This window comes from Gobius niger, assembly GCF_951799975.1.
Source record: "Gobius niger genome assembly, chromosome: 6".
Taxonomy (NCBI): Eukaryota; Metazoa; Chordata; class Actinopteri; order Gobiiformes; family Gobiidae; genus Gobius; species Gobius niger.
The window spans coordinates 9,367,374-9,392,946 of NC_136857.1; the positions used below are offsets into that span (position 1 = coordinate 9,367,374).

Genomic DNA, 25,573 nt, shown 5'->3' on the forward strand with positions numbered 1-25,573 from the left:
ATTAATAACACGCCTTACTATATTTGCTGTATTAAAATTGCGTTGATTTATGATCATAACCACATCCTCCCACTATTATGCTACCAATAGTTAATTCATCCTTTTCTGCGGCTGTCATGGGCAATGGTCAGAAAAGTAGCTTTACAGCTTGCACTAACTGATTTGACCCTAACACTCCATCTATTTGTGGACAAACAAATGCTTAAAGTCTGTTGTTTATCTCTCATAGACAGGCTTGAAAGGTCATTGCTGTCACAATGTGTTTAACCAACTCCCAGCACTGGTTTGTAATTACAGTGCTGCAGATAAGCCATACAAAGCATCTTTCTTCCTAGAACAGCACCAAAAATCTGCCACCTCGACACACTGCAAACGAGAGTGGGGTCTATATCCATGAAGATAGAGATTACAGTGCAGATTAAAGGCAGAATGTTGAACGATGCGATCCAGTTTAACCCCTCATGAATCACAATCCTTCCCATATGTCTCCTTCCACTAAAACCTTGATGTGTGAATGGGTGACTGGTTTCTTGATGTAAAGCGCTTTGAGTGCCATATGTAGGTGGAAAAGTGCAGTATAACTTGAGACCATTTACAACGAAGGATTTAATTATGACAGAGCTGAAACCGTGGCTAACAGTTCAAATTAATTCCTTGACACAGAGCATATACAGTATAATTGTCTCTAACGAATCATGGTTCATGCTGTGTAACCAATGCCGATAATACTGTAATTGGTACAAACAAACAAGCATAAGCTGTTGAAAAGCATCACTAGGCCTAGATAAAGATCAAATCAACTAAACAGAGCCTAAAGGGTCTAAGATGGACCTAAATGGGCTGGATTATATCTTAATTAAAGAAGGATTAAACAATGAGGAGCTGTGCATTGTACAGTTCTAATGCACCACGTGCAGGCAAGAACGTTGTGGTGTTCCTCCGCGAAGTGCATTAAAACTGTATAATACCCTGCTCCAAGTTGTTTAATCCGCTTATACCATGGTCACACAAACTGAAACTGTTCATTGTGGCCTGTTTGCTTTTTTTTAAAGCTATGTTTTAAGTTGTTTTACCTGAAACTAGTTCCAACTCAAATGTTTGTTTTTACTATGGAAACAGCTGCAGTGGAGTGATCTAGAACGTGATTAAACTGGTGCCGGACTAGCTGTGCGTTACACGTTTGTTAAGCACGTTTGGTCCGCAGATGTGCGAGAAACTACAATAATCTCTTTAATACCACAATCAATGTTTCTGAAAGTCAACAGAGAGTTACTGAACATACTTATTTATCAGGTCCATCAGCCAAAAATGCTGTACCGACTGCTATAAAAGTAATATTTACAAAAATAGAGTTCGGGAATGTGATGTCATATCGCTAAGCATTTTGGGATTAGCAGAAATTGTAAACTAATGGAGATTTTAAAAGTTAAAATACTAGAGCTATTGTTCACATTAAAACACTTGGACACCACAGTGAGTTAGATGTATTTACCAGCAGTAACTCAGCAGCTAATGGAAATGTTCCACGGCTTTTTTCTCCACGTTTTTAGCTAATGTTAGTCAATGGAAATGTATGCTAACAGCTGCAAAGATGGCGGATCTCCATGGTAACAGTGGAATTTCCCGAACTCTATCGGTGCATCCGAGTTAGCGGAGAAATATGCTGACGGCGCAGCAGCTACGCTAAGTAGTGACCTTAGTAAATATTACTTTTGAGCAGTAGGTGCGGCATTTTTGGCTAATGAGTCTGAGAGATAAGTAGGTTCCATAACTCTCCGTTGAGTTTCCGAAATATTGATGGTTGTTTTTAAGAGTTTTTTTTAATGTTTTTTTCTCGCAGATTTGCCGGTCTGCTAGTACCCAGAAGCGGAAGCCATGATGTCACACTTAACAAACGTATACAGTTTTAACGCATGGCAGTTAGCCAATCAGAATTCAGTATTCACCCAGACCATGGTATTATGGTGCGTTCCAGGCAACTGATAACCGGTAAATTTCCCACTTGGCAAAAAATGCCATACAACGCCGGTCAAACTGGTACAACTGGGAAGCCTCAAGACTGCTACAAGTTTGTATGTGAGATGAAGGCAGTAATGGCAGACCCAGTCGAGGTTTACATACCAGTTAAATCACCTGGAACGCTCTGAGGTCGTAAGTCGTAATTTTCAATTGGGAAAGATGCCAGTTGGAACGCACCCTAACTATGTGTATAGATACAGATGGCATCTTATCATAGAAGGGGGCGTGGCCTCGCCGAGGGGGAAAATAGAATCTTTTGGGAAACACAATTTTTCACTCTTCAGCCATTTTCTGGTGGAATATGAACTTTTTTATCACATACAAATAAAGTCCAGTGTAAATCAGGTCCATATGGATATTTTCTCACAGCAGATTGTCCTGTAGAAGTGAAAAAACGGCAGTTATTTTTTGTTTTGTTTGTAAATATTCCTTATTCAGCGCTTGTTAAAGTAGTTTTTGAATAATTAGAGAAAGTTTAGATTGTTCTCAAAATTGTTTTCCCCCTTAACTGTTTTCAAAAATTACCATATATGGGTGATTCCAGAGAATCTGTATCTATAACAAGCACATAACTTGCATGCATTACTAAACCACAAATGAAATGATCTGTAGTTAGAATGAAAAAGTCTAAAGATGACCATGAATACCAGGTGCAAATGACTGGACAGACTGAAAGAGGAAAAATCAAGTTCACATAAAGACATGAGAGTTAGCATGGGCATCTGCAGAGTAAATACGTAAAACAACACTAAAACGCTAATACTTTAAATCAGAGGTGAAAGCGGTTATAAACTTTCTGACCGCTTGTGTAGGTTCACGTGAATTCAGGACTGTTTAATGTTTAGTAACCACCACATAAAAGTACTACGCCACCCAGTCTGGGCCAAGGCAGCAAGTGAAGTGAAGTCCCCAAACAAAGATCGACAACCAGACCCCACCAGACCCTTATATTTCAAAGACACTTTTACCAAATGAATACCAGCCCCTTGTGTGAACCCAGCTGTGTGAGTGATTTGCTGAAGTGGGCTCAGAGCAGTGGAAAATAAACTGCTTCAGCCTGGTGAGTCATGGTGCTCCGGAGGGACAGCAGCAGCTTTCAGTTAAATACAAGAATCTGCAATAAACTCCAGCCGGGACCGTCCTGAAGTGTCCCATCGTGGAGTGGTTATAGTTACGGGAACAGCTCTTTACATAAACACAAGCATAAGTTTAAAAGCTTCTTGAACACTGTATTCAGAACTGAAGAATATCAACACTGAGACAAACCAGAGCTAGAAGGAAAAAGACTGTCAAACGAAGGAAACTGGATGTAATTTGGTTCAAATGCTGTTTTTTTTTAATACTTTGCTCCCACCAATTGAGCTTGTTTTGGTTTGGAATTTAAGATTGTATCATTGAAACTCCAGGGATCCATCATCAGCAGACCAGAGACGGTAATAGATATAGCACAGTCAATTCTATATTTGTGATTTGATGTGATTCCCAGCTATGAATTCCCAAAAAGCTCTACCGCAAGATCTGGGGACTGAGGCTTTCACATCTCATCAGTATGTTTAGCTGTTTGTAGTCTTCTCGTGTCATTTTACTTACAATGCATTATTCCAAGCCATTTCCTCTAGAATGACTTAACTATAGCCATCGGGACTGCATAGATTATTACAACAACACCAGAAAGGACATATTAATGGATTCAGCGCCTTGTCAGCGGCTCATTGAGAAACTTCAAAGACAATAAAGTGTTGTTTTGCTGTACAACCAAACCCACTGCTATTAAAAAGGAATAAAAGTTATACTAAAAAGCAATTCAAGCAAACGATTTTGTCTATATTGGCACCGGTAGCCGAACTAGCAACTTAATGATTGTATAAAAGCATGACCAACGGCTTTCCAAACCGTGGTGAAGCAAGCAGCTCGATTACCCTCAATCCCTCGGGCCCCGCAGCCAAATCTGTCCCGGACTCAAGGGAAATCAGGGCTGACGATTACACACTTCCTGTAAAGACTTTTTCGAACAGCTATTTTTCATGTTCAAATAATGACAGAGAACTGTATGTATATGCCTTTTGCAGAATAATAACTGGGTAATGCATTGTAAGTATTGGTTCGCTTTCATATTGTGCAACATGATAACCGTCCTCTCTTAGATGGCATTTTTTTCTTATGAACTAAAAATAAAAGGTCCATTTCCATTATCCAACCAAATAAAAATCTGCAGCTTCACCTAATATATTTAACTCGCCCCCATCTCAATCCAACAGGAAGGACAGAAGAAAATCGTTGTCATCTAAAACCAAGCAACTGACACCGTAAATAAATACCCGCAATAATGAACGTCATGTAGGTTCTAATGTATTTTTGATACAATCAGTCCTGGTTTTACAGCGTTTGCCCTGAGGCACCTTCTGTGACGCTGAACAGATAGGTGAGTCAGTGTCCTCACACTGACACCTTGGTTTGGGAGCATGTGTTTCTGACGTCAGGGCGTTTTTGAGTTACAATTAAACATTATAATCTAAACTAAGCTCATCGACACCAACTTCGAATCATCACTTGCAGCAAAGAAATGTTCTCAGAAACACCTTAACGCTCGGGTGATAAATTTGACAGGTACAATGTAGTTAAACATGTACCTGTACCTTGTTGTGTAAAATGAAGTGCTGCCAAAAAAGAAAAACATCTTTATTTAATTATTTTGTCGTTTATTATCACTTGTGCCCTGTTAAAGGGGCTAGATGCAAGTTAGCCATTTTATACTCACTACTGCCACCTCAGGTCATACGTGTAACTGCACCTTCTATATTAAGCTCGTGCATGACGGCACTCTGGACCCAAATTAACACCTTTCTGAATGACAGTGCAGGATTTTAGAGGCAGTTGTGGTGAACAGGTCTGAGCTCATTCTACACATTAGGACATGGCTGGAACATGCAGGGGAAGGAAAATACATAATTTTAACATTTTTAAACTCCGTATAGTCCCTTTAACTTTATACCCCCACTGGGCGTGTTTAATACATTCTGTGTATTTTGATGCTTTGCACCACCATCAAATCCTCAAAGATTGAGGGATTTGAAAAAAAAAAAAAGAGTTTGTATGTTTTTTGGTGCAGGGGTTCCCTTGAAAATGATTTCATATATTACCATAAATCATTGACCCTTTAGATGCCAGTGTTTGCCAAACGACCATCAGCAATGTTGAATAAAATAAAACAATTTAATATATATATGTTTTTTTTTTTTTACTATGGCTACAATCAGTGTGACTGGCCTGTCAGTGTGGATAATCAGTGGGGAGATTGACTTTGGTGCATTTTTTGTGTGTGTGTGTTTTGTCAATTTGTTTAGTTGTGCCCCATCGACCCCCCACTATATTTTTTTTACATTTGCTGTTTTTCAGCATGAACAATAATGTTAAGACAAATTTCACTTTGACTAATATCATTGTGACCGGCTCACTCATATGAATGATCAGTGGGAAGACTGAGTTTGGGACATTTTTTGTTTTGGTATAATATCAGTTTGAACAATAGTGCGTGGCACAGTAGCACAGCGGGCAGCGCTTGGGCTTCACAGCTAGAAGGTCCTGGCTTTGATTCCCACCTGGACGGGGTCTTTCTGTGTGGAGTTTGCATGTTCTTCCCGTGTCTGCGTAGGTTTCCTCCGGGTACCTACCACTAAAAACATGTACAACAGGTGAATCCTCCAGCCAGGTGATTCTGACCATCAGCCGGGCTCATCATCCGGAAAATCGGTCACTGGGTTTCTGTCGCCACCCACTGCTCCTGACGGGTCGCCCTAGCACCATCGAAGGATGGGTCAAATGCAGATGACACCTTAACCTTAAACTACAGGATTTGTCCCATAGACTTACATTGGAATTAGCATATTTTCACCCGCCTGCAACATTACCCATTTCTAGCAGCAGTATCCTTCGAGCAGAATTTTTTCAAAATGAACATATTTTGTCCAACCACAAACATTGTCTCTGAATGCAGGGACAATGTTTGCATGCTATTTTAGAATATTTTGCCGACTATTTTAGTTTCTCGTGCATTTCCCACGGCCTCCACATGGGCATTGGGTATTGAACATTAAGGTACAATGTTCTAAATTGTGCATTTCCACAATTCAATCCTAAAAAAAAATGAGATATTTTGTCAGAGTGGCCTGTAATCTCCAAATGTTTAAAGTTTGTTTTATGTTGTTTAAAGTTGTTTTCTTTTTACCTGAATTATAGGCTTGGTTGTGTCATTTGGGGGGGGGGGGGAAACAAACAAAACAAAACACACATCTCTACATCAACTAAATAGGGGTAAAAACTAACATTTTAACTCATACCTTTAAAATGAATGCCTGCACGCGTAAATTCCTTTTCCCCCTGCCTTAGAAGAGGAGCAGAAAGTGTTTCGTGCTGTTTTTATAGCTTTGTTGACTAACATAAGGAGAGTGGAGACAGTTGATCAACCATTCATAGACACACTCCTGGGGCATATTTTTCTTCATTACAATCATTCAGACTCAAAGAGAGGCTCACTGACAACACATCCGAACCATTTTAGGAAGAAAACACTCTGGTTTCTAGACACGAATAATGCTGCCTTGTAGTGGTGTAGGGCTATCTCAGGAGGGAAGGGGTTAAAAATAGACAAAACTAATAATTACATATTTCTTACATTAAAGTAAGGGGTTGGGGAAATGATTTCAATCTTGATTTATAGAAGCCAAAATATGAAATTATAATGGAAGTCAAAGGCTGAACACTGATTGTATGGGTCTGCAATACAGGGGGAAGGGCTTAAAAGTGGGGGAAAAATGTACAGGGTTTAGAAGATAAAAAAGGGAAATTGCAGGGACAATAAGTTTCATCTTGATTTAGAGATGGGAGGTCAAGAAAAGATAATGGACGTCTATGGGTGCACAGATTTCCGAAGCACTCCCAGAGGGTACGAAACTTCTCACAAGTCAGTCAACAAGTATGCCTCAGATAAGCAGATATCTTTGGTCTTTCATAGCTTCAACCTCAGCTTCATTTGACTCCTCTAGTCACAATCACTACACCTTCTCACATGTCCAACTCCAAACCATTTCGACTTGGACATGTCTTTCTCTCCAAAAAAGAACAAAGAAACAAAACAAAAACATCAACATGTCTCCCAGATGCACTTGTTCCTAATTCTATCCATTAGTGTCAATCTCAAAGAAAACCTCAACATCTTCAGCTCTGGTGCATCAAGCTCAGGTCATGCCATCTCTGTAAACCAGACAAACCTGCAGGACTCTTTCAATTTACTTTGAGCATCATCCTTGCAAATGCTACTCTAACAGGGCACAAAACCGCCTATGCAAATCAGCAATGACAATCTCCTGATATCCACAATAAATAAATCATTGCACTTGTTTCCACTTTCCAAAACTTGCCTCAATTTACTCTCCCCACAACTGCTGCTCTCCAGGGCGATACAAAAATGAAATGTGACACAAACCCCTTTCACGAGATGATTACATTTCCATTTGGGATTATTTCACTCGTCTCCTGACATCTCCAACAAATCTCCATGACACTTTCTGCTCTGTTTAACAATACCTTAATTTATATTTCAGCACTGACTGTTAGCACCACTTTAAGTCATCGACAGGACGCTAAACACACTCCCGTCACGGCCAGAAGGTAATCGGTTCAATTTGGAGCTAACATGTTCTGCCAGTGTCTTGAACATAGACTTAGACAGACTTTGTTGCTCTACAATTGAAATTGTGTTGACACAGTAGCTCAAATAGTAATCTGGGAAACAAAAGGATATAATTAGGTTGAGTTAGTTGGGTTTGTTGGGTCAAATGCTGATTTTCCTACACGAATTATTAAGCACGAGAAGTTCACAAAATACAGCAACTGGTGAAAGGAATTAACTTGTTGCAAACCGAAATCATTTTGGACAGTTATTGTAGTACCCAAAATGCTACATCAAATGTTCATCACAGTCGAAAACAGAGGACATTCAGCCAGGATTGTGCAATTTTTTGGCAGTCGGACATTTGGATTCATCAGCTGAAACAAATGATGATGAGGAGATGAAAATAGCCATTACAAGACAATCCATTTGAAGACACGATGAATGAAAATATGAGCCAGTGTGAGAAGTGTAGAACCTGCAAGAAATCTGTCATCTATTCAAAATCTTTGGATGTGTCATTGTGTTGCTGGACTAACAAGAGGTTTATCTAATAAAATCAGCCTGATGAATCATCGGGACGTTGCTTGTGATTAAAGGGTGAAAATGAGAAGAAGCTGATGAAAGACTAGACATATTTATAAAGGCAGATTATTAGATAATTATTTTATGCTTTTGACAGTTTTGCACTGTGTCCAGCTGACAACTATTTTGACTTGAGAAATAATTCTGCAAAATGACGGATTGAATTGTTTTTTTGTGTCTCAACAAAATTCAAATCAGTTATTTGTGTTTGTCTATGCATACACTTTTACACACTCATTGGTTTGCAGTGTCTCAGAGTTGGACTTCTTATTATCTGTATGACCCCTGTCAACCCTGTTGCAGCTTCTGAGTGGATATTTACTACAATGAGACATACATTCATGCTGCATATGGTCTGGGAGCGTACACATCCTAGTATGAAACACGGTGCATCTCTTGGGCAGTACTTCGCTCCCTGAGAGACGGTCTTTGGTACGCCTAGTTGAGCGGGCAGTTGGGTCTCATGCATCACACCTGTCAATGCCGGGACGGGGCGAGGGTTATAGACGAGGTGTGTCCCGCCTGCACTGGATGGCCTGTCCATTTACCATATGAGAGTGTTTCTTAGACTACGAAATCAGATCAAGCCCTGGGGCAACTATGCAGGTGAATGGTAAATGATGCCTGAATATCAATCGCTGTGGTTACTTGAACCTTATTTTTGCAACTTAAAATGTGCAGTTTAGTCAAATCCTCCAGGCAGTCCTGAAGGCATAAATCAATATCTGGAAAAGGTTCCGGGGCGGTGCCCACATGTCTGACAGATTGCTGCAGTAGCATTGAAGGAACGGGCAAATGTACATCCCCATTGTCCAATGGGGCAAAACACTGTGCCTTAACCATAACAAATGAGAATGAGAGACTTAAAACAACTAGAAAAGGCTTCACTGTGATTGGCTACAAAGCAAACTATTCATGGTTACCATGTTTTCACTAGGTGTCCTGACACTTATATTCAAAATAAAAACTAAAGCCAATATTTCTAGGGTGGGGACATTTTGCATTTGCTAATGATCTTTATTGTCCCTTCTGTATAGTTATTTAATACAACTTACTTTCTGCAGCAAGCTAAGATAATCTAAACTGAATTACCTCAAATAATATATTTCTGATTTGTTATTATCATGGGTCATGGTATTTCTGAATGGATCTCAAAATATTAAAGCATTAAAGAAAATATATATTTCTAAAGTTCTGTAGAGTTCTTTTTCTGCTCAGCTTGCTGTTTGCCCGTCTTCTGCGTAGTCTTTTCATGTACTGTATATAGAGTAGGTGAAGTGAATGGAGGTGGGGGACTCATGAGGGATTAGGTGGGACCCTGGAGGCCAACAACACCATCCATCTCCCTCATGCACTACCGTCTCATCGTCTGTTCATCAATGAGAGTCTGGAGAGGACATTGGACAGATGAACCGGCAGGAGCCCCCGATAACAATAAATGTAAAACATATCTACTAAAAGGTGTGCTTAAGTGTGCCTGTCTTTGGTTCACGATTAACACTATCAGGACAAACAACGATTTTTATGAATCAATGTATTCCCACATGGGGACTTTGATATTTGGACATTTTTGTGGAGTTCAAAGCCGCATCGGTGAAGGCCTGTTGGGCATGTTTTAGGTTGATAAGTGAAATCAGAGCACATAGATGAAACCCACTCAGACACAGAGAGAAAGGTCTCGATCCAGGGCAATAACAACATTAACACATGGTCACTTCCCTCCAATACCACAGGCTTCTACAGGTCCACTTCAATCCGGTTTTATTTGGTCCAGGCTTGACACTAGTAGAAATCGCCACGTCAGATAGCCCTTACTTTGTGCATGCATCGTTTTATGATTTGGCAGAAGCCTTAGCCACTCAACAGCCATCTGCGCCGTTGCATGCACTTAAAAGTAAAGTGGTTCACACAATTTCACTGTATTGCTGTAAGAGTCAACAGATCTATGTACGGAAGGAAAGCCGACCACTCTCTCCATTGTCAATACGCAATCCTCATTATCCTTCACTGGAGTACTACTTAAACAGACCTGACAAGATTTCACCTGTCAGTCGAATAATGCTTCAGTCACAGACATAAACAGCCAACTAATGTTACATCTTACAGTGAGACATCAGAATGTATATCTGCTGTGTCCAGACGTGGGACAGTCCCACACAGTGATCCCACAGCTGTCCTCTTAGGTGAGTCTTCTACGTCACTAACATGAGCCTGATACATCCTGGGATCACAGTAGCCAACACGAATCTCCCAAACTACGTGCTCCACTGACCTGCAGAACAACAGCACCAGCTGTCAAGTCATTTTCACAACAGGTAGCTCTGTTCAGAGAAAAAAAAAAGGTGTTCAGTGTGTCAAGAGATGTGGATCTGTTTCAAATATGTGGATAGTTACATAATTCTGTATGGAATGTGTTCAGTGGCAACACATTTTGCTGATTTCTTTTTTAAAGGACGTTTTATCAGGAGAGCACAGCATGAAAGGGCGAGAAAAGTGAGAGGAAAAAACATTCAACAAATTGACTCAAACCCATAACATTGAGGCCGGAACAGGATTCAGGGTTTAGTAAGACACACTTACTAACAAGCACATTTAGCTGATTCTCTAACACAATATTTTTTTTTGTATTTACACTTTAAACCTAAATGAGTAATGAGTAATATTTAGTTTTGCTGAAGGCTGTGTCCGGGGCACTTGTAAATAGAGAGACTGTTTGAACATTTAGATGACAATCAGAGTGATCGCTTCAGTTTACGCTCATTAATTCAGTCGTACAGTACACTGTGTTCAGAGCAAAGCTTCAATAAAAGACCATTGTTCTTTCTGGGTCTGTGCTGAATTTGAATCTTAATTTGAGCTTTACTTTTGACAAGAGGCTTTACAACTCCTGTGTTCAATAATGTAAGTGATTTTAATACATAAATTATTTGAGCTATTAAAGGGTTTATATCCTTTTGAACACTGTATGCTATAGGCCTTTCTCACGTATCACCTTCAAACTGGCTACTATTTGAACCATTATGACAGAATCAACAGTGACATGGATGCTGAAGTGTGAGAGCTCTATGTAAAAGAATTGTGGCTTATTGAAAACAATACACAGATATCATAGATAGCTAGATAATAATGATAATAATAATGATGCATTAGTCTTAGTGCTTTTTCCAAGTGCTCAAACTTGTTTTCTAATTTCATGTATTATTCATTCATTCCATATCAAGTTGATGGAAGGGAAGTGGCCACTCTGTGCCATTGGTCGCTCCTATATCAGCACTCATACTGTACTTATCAAGGCAGGCAAAAATAACATTTTCTGTATTGTGATTGCATGAGATTTGCAATTGTGTCACTGAAATCAAAGCCTAACAAAACAAAAACATACATCTCTAAACATAAAATTAATCACAAAACCTCTTTGGAGAGGCCTAAAGTTAGTGCGCCGTTATAATGACTTAGACCTTGTGGAGATGAAAATGTATTATTTCAGGAAATTGAATTACCTGCTGCAGCCTTTGCGATTCATTAATTCCAACTGTTAAAGCAGTACTAAGTAACTCGTGCCCCTAGAGGCCATAAGCGCCACTGCAGGTGTCGTTAGCATTGTACGTTTTTTTTACTCATTAATTGTCCTTGAGAGTAAATACTACACTGACAGAAAAGACAAAAGGAGAGAGGGATATTGTTCATCCAATGACACAATGGAGATTTTTTTCACTCAAAGTGAATGAAAGACCCCCCAATCATCCCATCAACACTTGTATAACCCCCAGAGGGACTACGGAAAGGATTTATTAAGGTAAACAAGTTACTTAGTACCGCTTTAAAAACGTGATTTTGATTAGATTGCTGTTAATCTTGCAATGTTTCCACTTACAAAATGTACCTTGCTGTATAACCCTATATGCCTCTGATTAAAACAAAAACACTACCGCCAATAATCTTTGCAGAAGTTTGAGTGCCTTTGAACTCTGCCCTCTGAGTGTCCGGCTCGGCCGTGTCCAGATCAATGAGGTTCTCCTGTTATATAGTACTCGCACTAATATTACGAGGATCAGATGATGTCGGGATCATATTGACTCCAGTGCTGCCTCTCTGATCAATGCAGGAGAAAAAACTCTGCCAATGCTCTTCCAATAGTGAAGTCAATGACAAAATATAAATGAATACAATCTAAAATATATTTAGTCTTACTTTGCTAACAACAACCCCAGCACTTTCAAGAACAAGATAATAAACCAAGAATGCACCAATGTCTGCAAAGATTTCTAGATTTTGTTATAACAATGAAATAAAAGTCCATTTGCAGTACAGGATATCATCATACACTCTGTTCCTATCTTTTGTCCTCTAAGGGTCATTGTGGATTGCGGTGGCTTTCGGCATAAGATAGCAGCTGATTCATCACAGCAGCTAAGACTCGACTGCTCACACAAACGTTGAAGCTCGTACATTTGAATGCTATGGGGATTGTTACCACTATGAAGTTGAATCAACAACAGTTATCAGTTAATGCCTTTCACTTTCCAGAGAAAACAACAACAGAATGCCAATGAGCCATAAGTGACACAATAATCCCCAGTTTGGACAAGGGTTTAAGGTTGATGACCTAAAACTAGAAAGAAAAACCACAAGGGAGAGCCTTGGAAGACTTGAAGAACTACATGGGCAGATGTCCAGATTAAAACTTTTGAAATGTAATTTTGGGAAACTCCTGGACGACTCATAGATTGCACAAACATTTCACCTCTTAACTCTAGCGGATAAAGCTGGTTGACATATGAGCTAACTTCTACGATTTCCCTTTTGGTGTGTCTTATCCAAGGCCATGTTAAAGCAGTACTAAGTAACTCATGCCTCTAGAGGCCAAAAGCGCCATTGCTGATGTCGTAGCATTTTCCTTTTTTTTTTTTTTTTACTCATTAATTGTCCCTGAGAGTAAATACTACACTGCCAGAAAAGATAAAGAGAGACAGGGCTATTGTACATCCAATTACACAATGGAAATGTTTTTTTTTTCCACTCAAACTTGGTTGTAAATACTGTAGTGGTGCTAGCCCGCAGTTAGCTTTGCCCGTTAGCCTGTTAGCTTCTTCTTTGTGATTACGTTAGTGTGTATTGGTGACTCAGACCCGGTGTAGGAAAGGTGCAAGTGTGGTTTTCTGGCCAGAGACACCGGGGGACATGAAAGACCCCACAATCATACCATTAACACTTGTATTACCCCCAGAGCGACTACGAAAAGGATTTATTAAGGTAAACAAGTTACTAAGGTACTGCTTTAAGGAAACATACCTCACTGCAGAAAACAGAAAGTGACTATACTTGAATATCAAACAGCATTGAATAAATCCCCTGATATGTACACAGGAATGATGACAGAAAACCATCTATACTCCGTCTGACCTTACCTTCACTTTGTATGTTTTTTTATTTTATTGAAATGACTTCGGACAGTGCGCCTCTGAGACCCCACATTCCTGTAATTTAATCGATCTCAGCATCCTCGGGATGCTCAGGTTTGTCCTTGGTCCATCCTTTCTTTAGCGTCTACACATCTACACAGACTTTCTCCAGGATTGGTGTACGGTTGATCAAATATACATTATCCTGAGATTTCAATGCAAGAGGGTTCGCACAGAAGGATAATGAATGTGCATACATTGGTCAGGGAGAGGGTCCAGGGAAGACGTAATAGATGCTCACTACTAGAGCTCACTAATGCTCAGCTTAAGGTCAAACTGTAATTATAAGAGGATAGATGGTTAATGGTCCTTAAACCATTCAGGCAACATAAACCTTAAACAATTGGCTAAAGGTACTGTTTGTCTCCTGTTCAAGATCCTGGTCCAAAATGTAGAGAAGGCAAGGGGTAGTCTTTTTTATATTTTGGCCACTGTTCTGGAAGAATGATTCAAAAATGCCAAGAACAAAAAGGTCCATGGCGGAAAAGAAAGTCTACCATATAAACGTAAATTGATGATTAGTGAACGTGCAAATAGTAAGTATGTATACACTTGTAAGAAGATGTGTCTCTAGCCTAAAGAATGAGACACTAAGACATTCATAATCTGAAGGAAAGCAGGCAGTTTTCTTCTTCATCTTCTTCTTCAGTTTTCGTCTTTAGTGAACTCCACCGCCACCGTCTCCTAATGCATGTCTTGTCCAGCACAGCGCCACACATCGCTCAACACTGCTTTGCTGCTGTTAACAATTTAGGGCTGGTAGAATTAAAAGGTCACAATGCAGGCACAGGACTTGGATGTGTTTGATTCCTCTCCCCCCCGGCGGCTGAGTTTGTGTGAGCGTCACTGAGAGGGTGAGAAGCTGAATTTTCCATCACAAATGTAACCCTAGAGTTCTTCCTGTTTATGTTCCCCTCCCTCCAGCAACAAGGCAGCCCCGTCACTGGTACCATATGGCAAGGCTGCTGCTTAGAAACTTGAACACACCTCAGAGTCAAAAATGCTGAAGATGTGCTATCAGTGTGGGTGGGCGATTTGGAGAAATAATTTGGGGAGATTTGTCCGCAAACCATCAGAATTGTGAGAAAAAAATGTGCATGATGTGAAACAGTAAACTATAAACCATTTTTAATACACTGCAAGTTTATTTTTCACCAGCAGTTTTTGTTGTTTTATTGTTGGTTTCTTGACATTATCAGTGTGGTACTGTGGTATTGTTCTATTCATTCAATTCGTTTTCCAAATCACGGTTTTACCAATGTGTTGCGATTACGCGGTTTTGCTCAAATTAACTAAAATAATTTGCGTGTTTTTTTTAACAGCATGATACGCAGAGCCGGACTGTGAATGCGTGTGGGGGTGGGAACATAGTGTGAAGGCAGGCTAACGCGGTCACCAAATGACAGAGCCCAATGTGTGACAAACAAAATGTCACATATGCCCCACACAACACTCTGATCTGATTGGCTTTGTGTGGCACCAACTGTGAGCACTGCAGCACAGAGTGCAGCAACACGCCACGGACAACCTAAAGGACCTGGGATTATTATTAAGACGTTTGTGTCTTCTCTCAATTAAAGAACGTTCTCTCTGTGTTCTTTCTCCAGGCCTTGCTCTGTGCACATATTCAATCCCCCACCTCTGAATATGTTACACCATCTTCACTTTATCTTCAATCATGCATCTAACTCAGTCCTATTTCTATCCATCCTCATTATGAACAAAGCAAACAGAAAACAAGGAATAAGAATGTCTGTTCTAATAAGGCAGAGACTCAGAGAAGTTGTTTGAGGCTCTGAACCCACAGGTGATCCACTTTTCTTCCTTTTTTTAAAAAATCAGTGCCATCATAAAATAGCCTTTGAGCCATACACATTAAAACATTGTGGGAAAAACCCTCTCCCCAATAAAATCCTGGAATTAAAACAAAATGAAGCGCTGTTAAAAGTAAACTATTATGCTACAATTATATATATAGGATCATGGCCACTGTTGAGGCAGGACGACTCTGTCACTGATCCCATAACCATTATTAAACACTAATGTATGTAAAATAGCTTATATACACAATGCTTTCTGGATTTTATTCTAGTAAAAACGACTTTTACTATACGGCGTAAACCTCCGTGAAAATGCTGCTTACAAAGCATGTGTTTTTGTATAAACAAGCTTGGTTTACAACAACAACATGTTACACAAAAGAACCATTCAAACATGTAACAAAACATATTAAACGTAGCATCACCATGGTTAGCTGCTTAAAATATCTCTTGCAGGATATGGTATCATGTCAGGTATATTTACATCCAATAGTGTCTATTTTCTTTTACAATCCGAAGCGTTTACACCCAAATATCAAATTCCACATAAGACACTAAATAATTCACACTCTCACCAGACTTAGAGCAACACACTGGACAAAATATTGATATGTAACAGAAGACTTCCTTACTATGAAACTACCACTGAGCATCTTCAGATTGGATTTCCTCTAACCCTTGTATTACAATTACAGTGGCTGATGGAAGTGGCACCTATTGAAAGAATAACTAAAGCGTGGTAAAGCCATAAGCACTTCATTTGAGTGGATATGGGTAAAAGCTTTCCAATTGCTACAGGCACTAAATGTTATCATGGAGTATTTTGTGACAGTGAAATATGCGCGAGTGTCCGTGCTTCAGTATTCCCCCAAATGTCACGCTCACGCGGTATTTTAACCATAAATGTAAAGGTGAAGATTTGGCATTTCGCGTTGGAAGCCTTAACTGTCTGACGTTCACAACGGCTGCGTTTTACGCACACAATGTTAACTCAAGCATCTAATGACGGTCATTCCTTGTAAGCCACTACAGCTCATTGTGATCCACTTCATTAAAGACCTATGCTAAATGTCATATTACACTAGCTCAGTCTTTGTTGTTCCTTTAAGAAGCCCACTCCTTATCCTTATCTAGCTTGAATGTAATTCCATTAGCTCACATTCCCTAACTAAAATGGGTCATATACTGTATGAATCGTAGCTAATTCAAGCATTCTTCTCTCGCTTCGCAAAGTGATGCCACTCGTGCAGCGAAGACAAGCGCCACCTGTTCGGACACAGCCTGTTTTTTACGTTCATTATAAAAACAGGTTACGCTCTATTGTGTTGATTATCAGTGTTTGGAGGACTTAAATGTGAGCGTCTTACCTTTCAAATGAGGCTCATTGTAAAAGGCTTATGGAGACGCTCGTCTTGTGCCACGCTTGTTCAAATCCCTCAAAGTGGCTTTTACATCCCCAAACTGAAGCGTCAACTTAAAAAAAAAAAAAAGACGTGCGCAAGGAAGCGATGAAAACGCACGAACACAGCGGTTACTCCTCTTCAATTGTCTTCTTGCAATCGTTGTTTTTAAAAGACGGTCTTTTTTTCTGACAAACGAGTTGGAAAGAACAGCACGAGTTTAGCCTGACAACACAAAAGAAGCGCAAGAAAGAGGCTAATTTAGAGACAAAGCTGGATTTGCTCTTATGTGTTCCGATGCTGGTGATGCGAGCGATGCGAGAGGCATGACTCCTGCGCGCTCCCGTCACAGGCGCGTTCGTGGATCAGACGCTCCGTGGCCGTGGGAGTGAACCGCAATGAGAAATAATTCATAGAAACCAGGTCGGCATTCTGACAAAGCGGAGTTTGCGCTTTCACGCACTGGGACCAAGTTTGGCAAATTACGTAATTACGAAAGCGTTTTGTTTCATTGCGTGAATTAGGAAAATCAGAAATTAGGCTGTTTTGCAAAAAATACTAAGAAGTAGGCGTAGGCATAATTATACTGTACATATGGAGCCAGTGGATTTATAGCTCATTACAGTGGGAATATTGAAACCAGAATTAACTTTTACCCTTTATTTATTTATTTATTTATTTATTTATTTATTTTTAGATCAATTCGAATTTAAAAAAATTAAAACATTTCTGTTTCCTAAATGCCAGAAGAATGAGAGATACCATTTTCTACATGATTTTATATTACTTTTTTACAAAGCCAAAAGTTCACATTCATATTCGGAAGCATTGCCTTTAAACTGTATCACTTTGGTCAAACGTGATGGATTTCTTTCCACGAGCTTCTCACAATAGTTGGCAGGAATTTTGGTCCATTCGTACCAAACAGAACTGGTGTAACTGAGCCAAATTTGGAGGCCACCTTGCCTGCACCTTGTTATCCTTAAGCCCCTTTGTAACCAGTATTGGCCATATACTTTGGGTCATTGTCCATTTGGAAGACCAATCTGTGCCCAAGCTTTAACTTCCTTGAGATGTTGCTCCAATATTTCCACATAGTATTCTATCTTCATGATTCCATCTATGTTGTGAAGTGCGCCTGTCCCTCCCGCAGCAAAACAGCCCCACGTCTTTATCCTTGTGTGCATTTGCAAACTCCAATCTGGCTTTTTTATGTTTCTTTTGGAGCAATGGTCTTTTGCATTTGTTCTTGGGTTGATATTCACATTTCAGTCCACAGCACGTTCATCTCTGGGACACAGAGCCCATCTTCTTTCTGATCTGTATGATGACTGGTCATTTCCATCATTTTTATACTTGCATAAAATAGTTTGAACCAATGAACATGGCACCTTCAAGTGTCTTAATTGCACCCAAGGATGAACCAGACTTAAGATAAGATAAGATAAGATAAGATGATACTTTATTGATCTCACAGATGGAGAAATTGCATTCGATGAGAGAGCATCCGGCTGCAGCACCCGTTCAGGGCGCACCACTCTTTTTCCACTCTTTTTTTTTCTTTGGTGAAAGATAGTTGTGTCGCGGCCGCCATATTCACTGTTTTGGTCACAGGAGGAGCACTGGTTGATGGGAAATCCGTAGACGATGACCACGGCGGTGGAGCTCTTGCGCTTGGCCACGATGTTCTCGGCCACACAGGTGTAGTTGGCCGTGTCGGACAGACGCGCCTGCTTGATGATCAGGTTGTGGTCCACGGTGATGTAGAAGTTCCTGTCCTCGGCCGGGTCGACTCCACCCGCATGACCTTGGAGGATGGAGAAACTGTAGCTGCCCTCTGTCTCCTCTGATCATCTGAAATGGTGCACTGCCTTGTGCATGCTTCCAAAGACATGACATCATCACCTGGGCTTTCCCAAATATACAGTAATCTTATAGTGTATGTAAACTTCTGACTTTGTAGAAAGTAACAACAAAATTCTCAGACGCGCAGGAGTAGACTGCAGTAGTAGTTGAAGGAACCTGTGTGTCCAGCTGTAGTAGATGAACCAGTGCAGGTGCAGACAGATCATGCAGTTCTCGCCGTAATCGCTCATCTCCCCGTGTCCAGGCCAAAGTAAAATCTTATTTCCAGGGTTAAAATATAACGTAAATCGTACAGGAAGAGACCCCCAAAGCTGCTTCCTCTGAGCAAATGTCTGATCAAAAGGGAAAGTTTTGGTCTTGATGAGCCTGTACATGAGCCCAGAGAGCCGATCACTGATGGGTAGCTATAGCTAATATGAATTACTTTGGAAAACCTTTAGACTACAGATCAATTTCCCCTACTTTATATTCATTTGTCAGTCATAAATGAAATAGGCTACATGATAGAAACGTAATACAGAGCCAAACTTGTTACAGATACTGCTCGAGGATAAACAGGTACACACATAAAACGATTATTTTAAAATGGAGTGAAATACAAATTACTGCTTCATCCTTGAGTTCTGCACTTTTTAAAAAGAAGACACATTTTGAACAGCTCCTACAGTATAACATTCTGCACTCCTTTAGAGCTGTGTGATGTTAAAACTAAAATTTCACTGTTTATGATTTATTTGGCTGGACATATGAGACTCATGCATTTAAATGTAATGTTATTTATTATTATTCAACATGTATGACTATGGAAGATGAATGAGCGAACATATTAAATACTACATACTGGCAGTGGATCCTGTTTGCAGGAAAATTTGAAACATTTCTTAAGTGGTGCGCCTAAGTAATGGAAATAAATGAAAAATAAAGTAAAATGTTAGTCTGAGGCCCTGCTCTTATGTAATATCTTTTCCACCTTATGGTTTAATGTTAGTTGAACACATTGAACGTTTTGTGGAGCCTTGTGAGGCGACTCTTGGGCTGTACAAACATTTGAAGATAAAATCTAAGAATTCTTATCGATCCTAATTTTATTCCATTGAACTGGATCTTCATGTTTTTAACAAGATAGTTTCAAAAGCTACTCCAGAGCTTAACGTAGAAGGAGATGGTGTAACATAGTGCAGAGGTGTCGACAATCAGCCATAGCTTGTGAAAAACATAAAGATCCATATTTTCAGTATATCATGAAATTAATACTTAAATTGCTTACTGTTATCATAACAACATGGGAAAATGTGGCAATATACTTAATTCAGTTAAAGTATTCCTGGCTAAATATTCATTCTTAACACCTTGCATATTGTTCTTCATACGATCAATTTCCTATCATCTTAAAAATATCTTAATATATACAGTATAAATAAAAAATTGCTTGGACAGCGCTATATTTTGTACACAACATATTCTTGCTCATTTGAGGTGGACTTGTGCCATAAAATCGCTTTTTGTTTGACCCATTAATCACATTAGTGCATGATATTTTCCAGTGTTATTCATGCTTCCTCCGACGGGCTCCTTCCATTGACATTATAGCGCTTGTTACATAAGACTCTTTGGCAGAGCAGCTTCCTCCCTCCAGGCTCACATTGTACCCAGTGAAGAAACTAATGCACAACCGTCCCTTGCGTGTTGGGTTTTGCCGCCATTAAATGAATTATATTTATCCCTGAGTATTTACTTGAAGGGTCTCAGTCTCCTGCACGCTTTCATTGTAAACAGACCACACAGGAGAGTTATTGCACCACACATGACCAAGGGAAAAAAAAAATCTCTACCACAGCAAGAATATTTCCCCAGGGCTTCCCAGCCGATCTGTTCAATACTCTGGGCTAAAGCTACTGCCGCACTCTTCACACGTCTGCATCGTTCCAAGTTATTTTATTCACGAATGCGGCACCGAAACCAGCTAAGCTGAAACTGACTTAATCTACACCGACAAATAAGTATGATTTGCAAAAAGAGGCTCGGTGGAAAAAGGACATTCGATCAACATAACATTATTGATTAGCTGGGGGTGCAGGCACTGAGGTGTGTGAATGAACAATGAAATCCCTTTGACTGCCATACGTCGATGGAGGTTACAGCACCTTTATAAACTGTAAAACAGCAGCTAGATGAAGTGGGGAGAGTCTAAGTGTTATTCTGACAAAATAGTATGGGACAAAAGAAAAAATATCAGAATAGTCCTGTAAAAAAACGTCAGTGTGATTACTTTGATGTGGCATTGGCAAAAAGTACCAAAACAACAGTGAAGGTCTTCTTTAGGGGATAACATGTAGCACTTAAAACATTAATAGACTGGGCCATTTTAACACTTAAAGCAGAACTAAGTAACTCATGCCCCTAGAGGCCATAACCGCCACTGCATGTGTCGTAGCATGTTGCGTTTTTTTCTTACTCATTAATTGTCCGTGTGAGTAAATACTACGCAGACAGAAAAGACAAAGGGAGAGAGGGATATTGTAAATTGTGCCACAACCCAATTACACAATGGAGATATTTTTTTCACTCAAACTTGTCTGTAAATACTGTTTAAGTGGTGCTAGCCCACAGTTAGCTGTCCGCCTGTTAGCTTCTTCTTCTATTAGTGTGTATTGCGCCTCCGACCCAGTGCAGGGAAAGTTGCAAGGGTGGTTTTCTGGCCAAAGACACCAGAAGGAGATGAAAGACGCCCCTCAATCACCTAAATTAACACTTGTATTACCCCCAGAGGGACTACGAAAAGGATTTTTTAAAATAAACAAATGACTTAGTTCTTCTTTAAGGGATGGCTGTTCCAGAGTCTCGGAGCTGCAATGGCAAAGGCCCGGTCTCTTGTGGTTTTCTGCTGTGATTTCGGCATCTTCAGAGTCATTTGGTTAGATACTGTAATACTGATCTTTACTAAACATAATTGGAAATCATTTGAAAGCTTAATACAAAATTAGTCACTGGTTAACTTTTGCAGACATTTGGCTAAAATACCGCCACTGCCCATCGCTCCTGTTTGGCCTTGTGTTAAGCTTGCTGACCTGGAAGTAAGATCTAACAGAAGGCATCCCGCCCACTGGCTCAATGCCACCTCTACTCTCCACCAACACTGCTGCTGTGTGTCCCGTCCCCTCTGGATCTCCTTCTCTCTATGATGGAGCACCCTATCTGCTGCTCTATGTTGCCCTAATTTAGCAGTTATAAGTCCTTCCGTGCACTACCACACGCTCTCCTGTGGCACCAAATGGGGATTTCTCCGGGCCAGACATATAGGTCCCATCACCTTACCTTCTCAAATAGGAAAACCCAGTTGGCACAGAGCCCGGGAAAACAACAGGATGTAGCTTGGCTGTGTGAAGGTGATCCAAAACTACACAGAGACACAGTGAGCTCGTTTGGTGAGTAAGTCCAGCCTCTGCCAAGATACAACATCGACGTAGTTATTTTCACCTTGATGTATAATGCGCACAAAATCGGGTCGCTGTGTCTTGTCTCTTGAGGGGTGTTACGGCTTGAGCTTCAGAAAATGATTGAACCCCAACGTAGATCAACATGGATTACATGTAGAGCGGGATTTAATGCTCGATTTTGCTGCCTTATCCGCGCTTTAAAATCGGTTGCATTTTTATCCGATCGTCATCAGTCATCTTAAAGTTCGGATGCCAGTCACTGCGTGCAAGGGGAAGAAAATAGTCTGCTGATTTAGATGCAAAGACATGGAATCCCTTTTGATTTTTCATTATTTGGAAAAAGAAGATACAGCTTAGGGCCTAAATTAATCTCCGGTGAAACAGTCTGTGTTGAATGTGAATTAATGGGTACAAACTGTCTTTGAATGATTCAGGGACACGGTAAGGCTCGAAGCGGCCCAGCAGAAATTAATTTCAACTCTCATTCAAGAGGTTGCGGGTGACTGGAAATTGTCCCAACAACTGTATGCTTTAAAGGAATATGCCAACGTTTTTCCATTCTGTTCTTACCTTAGCATAGACGAGTTGATGAGTACCTGTCTGGTTTTTGTGCATGCGCTCAGTCATGCAAATAGACCAAAGACATTTAGCTTCTCACAGCATTCCTATAGCTCCATACTGGGGTGAAGTTAAAAGCAACCAAGCTCTTCCACCTTTTCCCTATTTGAATACAGTTACGTGAAAAGTTACACAGTCCAAGTATAGTTACACAAAGTTAAACATGTCGATTTTCTATGCGGATAAATAGGGTACTATATTGTAAGGCGTAAGAATAACTTAGGAGCACTCCGACGTCCGCTCAGTAAAGTCCAAGTGCTCCTAAGGTCTTATTATGCCTTACAATATAACACCTTACAAAACAGTACCCCTCAGTATGTTAAAACGGTGGCCTATTTCTTTAAGAGAATATTTCTGAACTGTACTTGTACTTTCCAAAGGTTCGTTTCATGTATATAATTGTGAAAGCAGTATTTCCCACAGTTCTGAGGATACCGTATAAATCAGGGCTCTAAAAATATTAAGTATATTATTCATTCACTCCACAGTTGGTGGTGGTCAGATGCCCTGGGGTAGACTGTTGGAAGTGAGGCTGCCAATCTGTGCCACCAGCCTTTCCAATAACCACCAGCCAGTCATGCACTACATTCACACAGGAGGTGGGTGAAGTGTCTTGCCCAAGGACACTACCACAGTCTGCATTTGAACCTCCAGCCTCCTGGATAGTGGACGAGCCGTTCCTCTTTTTGGTCCAAAGAGCTGATTCGTCACTAAAATACAACATTTGAAGAGCCATGATCAGTTGTATTGAGTTAACTGTGAATGTGAGGACCATAGATGTGTGAGGACCTAAACAAGGTTAAACTGACTGGTCATCTTTAAAACACTTGTATCATGTTTTACAAACCTGTATTACCAAGTTTCTCAAAGCGCTACATTATAGTCAATATTCATTCACTTCATACTGGTGGTAAGATACTGTTGTAACCACAGCTGCCATGGGGTAGATTGACGGAAGCGAGGTAACCTGTCTGCGGCATCGGCCCCTCCGACCCCCACCAACCACTTACTCACTACATTCATCCAGGCTTCCCGGTGTTCCCAAACGGTCTCCCATCCAAGAACCAGCCAGGCCCTTCCCTGCTTAGCTTCTGGGATCTGACGGGATCGGGCAGAGCAAAGGCGGTATGTACTTTTTGCATCCATGTGCCTTACTGTCTTTTATCTCTGGTGGATGCTACCTGCAAGAAAAACATCTATTTCTGATAATGTCATCTCTTCCATTTCAAGTCGGCACATGCGTTTCCATGGTTACCATATTGTGTCTATAAAAAACAGCTGCTGCAACACGAAGAAACGGGGACAGTCATGAACAGTATGAATAATTGATAACAGGTTTTACATGTAATTGGCCATCAGTGGTATTATATGGAGTTAAATTATGTGTTTTCAATAACCTCAGATGTTTGCGTTGCCGTCTTTAGATTGATATTCTGCACTCTCCCTCTTTTGGAGTAGCGTTAGATTAAAAATAGCCTCCACAATGTGTGAGTGAAATAATATTTTATGGGGAAGTGACAAAGACAGGGCCAGTGATCATGTTGGATGCGTAAAGACAACGTATTCATTAATGTTATCTAATGTTTATATTTTTTATAATTATTTTTCAGTTTTGTTGCAGTTTGTGGGTCTGAAGCCCACTGTGGTGAAGACGACTAACCTGGCAGGAGCCAGATTGATATTCCAGTGCCAATAACATTTGCACTGAAATCAGTCTGGGACCGCGCCAGCTTGAGTCGTGTGGCGAGAGGCTGCATGTTTGGAGCAACATTTGCTGCTGATTGGATCAAGTCAAGAACACTGTAAATTTAATGTTAAGTTTTGAATAAAAGTTATGTGTGTTTGTGTGATGTGTTGCAGCATACCTCGTGTTTTTTGTGATCGTTTTTAATTAGTGTCTTTTTTGCTAGAACCAATTTTGGTTCTGTTCCAAACGGTGAAGGCAAGAGCGGTTCAAGATCAAATCAAATTTGTTCTAAGTTAGTGTCCAATAAACTAGGACTCTAGAGAAGGAGCAAAAATAAAATGAAAGGCGATTGCAGTGCAGTGCCCATGACCCTTATATATTTTAGGATTCATGGTCATATGTGATATTTTGTTGTGATTTTGATGTTGTTGTTTTTTTGGTTGGGGCTGCCGGCAGTAGTGGAAAATAGAAAACCAGTGCTTCTCAAACATTTCACATTCAGCGTTACCTCATGAAATATTGGATCTTCCAAATACCTGTAGGCCAAGATCAAAATCAAATCAGAACCAGTGTTGCCACAGTTACTTAAAGTAATCTGTCTACTGATTTCTGAGTAGTACTTCTTTAAGAAAATAGCTTTACTGATTACTTAATTTTAAAAGTTACTAAGTTAGATTCTACTTTATTAGTTACATTCAGCAGCTGATAATACTTCCACTGCCTCAACTTACAAATGACATCCACTTTTGCCAATACTCACTTTTAGTGTTTTTTAACAGTGGCATCAAATAGGCTGACACAAACTCATAATAGTGATGTATCTCTTAACTGCCTTCAATGTTGTTTACGATTGTGTCGAGAGTTGTTGCTGAAAACAGTGACGTAATGCTGTTGGGCACATTACGTCACTCCCCTAGACACGAGACGAAAACAAATATATGTTTTTACGAAGGAAAATGACAGTAACTCAAAGGGATTTGGATAAGCAGCTTTAATCTGGTTTAGAAATAG

General features: G+C 40.1%; 1 protein-coding gene across 2 annotated transcripts in view; it reads right to left on the reverse strand.

Moving 5' to 3' along the window:
* gpr153 (G protein-coupled receptor 153) overlaps window positions 1–17,311 on the reverse strand; it is a 34,345-nt gene extending 17,034 nt beyond the window's left edge. The window contains exon 1 of one of the 2 annotated variants that reach the window (XM_079558476.1): window positions 16,922–17,311. The gene's annotated coding sequence lies outside the window, so the exon portion shown is untranslated. The remainder of the gene's footprint in view (window positions 1–16,921) is intronic. The other variant, XM_079558475.1, reaches the window with a different exon arrangement.
* Window positions 17,312–25,573: the final 8,262 nt, after the last annotated feature.